We start from the raw sequence: 1,404 nt of genomic DNA, 5'->3' as shown, positions 1-1,404 counted from the left end.
GGCCTGCGCCCAGGAGGGCCCCCAAGCCCCTTGGGGCAGCCGGGAGCTGGGAGGCCGGGCGACGGAGCACGTCCCGGGCCGGAGGGGGGACGTTAGAGGCACTGGTGTACCCGGGTGGGGGTGGGGCTGGGGGTGGGGTCGTGGGAACCGAGGGCATTAAGTGGCTTTACAGGAGAGATCTCGTTGAATCTGGCAAGGAGGACCAGGGTGCTGAGGGTTTGGGGTGTAGGGGGGAAAGGGTTCTTAGGAAACGGGGTTTTGAAAGCCGAGGAGGGAGACAGATGCAGGGGTCGGGCTGCGGGGTCGACTGATGTGAAGCAGACAGGCCCATTAGAAGCCGTGGGGTGGTGGGGAATGGAATGGGGTGACTGGAAAGATTGGGTGGGCTCTCAGTAAAGAAGGGGTTATGTAATGTGGAAATACGGGGGTGGGGGAGACGACTGGAGATGACTTTTTCTTTCAAATAGGAGCAGTTAGGTCAAGGTGCAGAGTGGGGTCTGGAGACCCCCAGAATGAGGGAGATGTGAGGGTTGACAAGTTATAGGTTTGGGTAATCCCTGGGGAAGAGTCTGCTGAGAGGGGTCTGGCTGACATAGGGGGGTGCAGGGAGGTGTCTTGTATCAGAAGAGGGTCTGGGTGCCCCTAAGGGCAGTTTGGGCAATAGGGGGTGTGTAGGCAAGGGGCAAAGGCCAGGGTTACTCCCTCTCCCCGCAGGATAAGTGTGCAGAGAAGTCTTTTACAAAGACGTGGGTATGAAGAGGGGTTCTGGCATTGGGTGTTTGGGGAGAAAGCTGGGAAGTGGGTGGGGGTGTAGGACAGGTGAATGTGATTGGGTTTGGTTTTGTCATTTGTTTTGCAAGGAAGAAAAAATGGGATTAACATTTAAAGGGAGTCTGGATGTCCCAGGAACATATTGGGGAGGGGTGTCAGTCTATGTGGAGAGGGGGTAGGGGGGTATCTTGGAGTGGATTAGAATTGTAGGTGAGGTCCGGGTGCCAAGGAGGGGGTGATTCAATGATTGCAAAGAGGGTCTGGGTACCCAGGGGAGGAGCGAGGAGGAGGGTGGTGGGGAGGGAGTAGGTTTTGAACTTCTGGAGAGGGGGCTATGGGGGCAGGGTGGGGACTTAAGTCCTTGTGAGGAGGGAGATGGGATCCCACAGGGAAGTGGTTATGGTGGGAAAACCCAGGTGGGTAGACAGCTAGGTCAGCCTGGGAGCTTGGGTAGGTCTGTGGGGAAGGTTTGGTTTGGTGGTGGTGGGTGTGCTCAAGAGATGCAGAATTGCTAAGGAGGGAGATGGGGATAGGAAAATGGGAGCAAAAAGTTATGGGTGCTGGGGTGCCAGAGAAGAGAGAGTGGAAGGGGGGGTGGGGCTGGGCCTGAGAAAGCAAGCAGTGGCTGGGCTC

This window comes from Echinops telfairi, unplaced genomic scaffold (genome assembly GCF_000313985.2).
Source record: "Echinops telfairi isolate 266 unplaced genomic scaffold, ASM31398v2 ScPeMD7_655;HRSCAF=1070, whole genome shotgun sequence".
NCBI classification, from domain to species: domain Eukaryota; kingdom Metazoa; phylum Chordata; class Mammalia; order Afrosoricida; family Tenrecidae; genus Echinops; species Echinops telfairi.
This window is presented reverse-complemented; position numbering follows the sequence as displayed.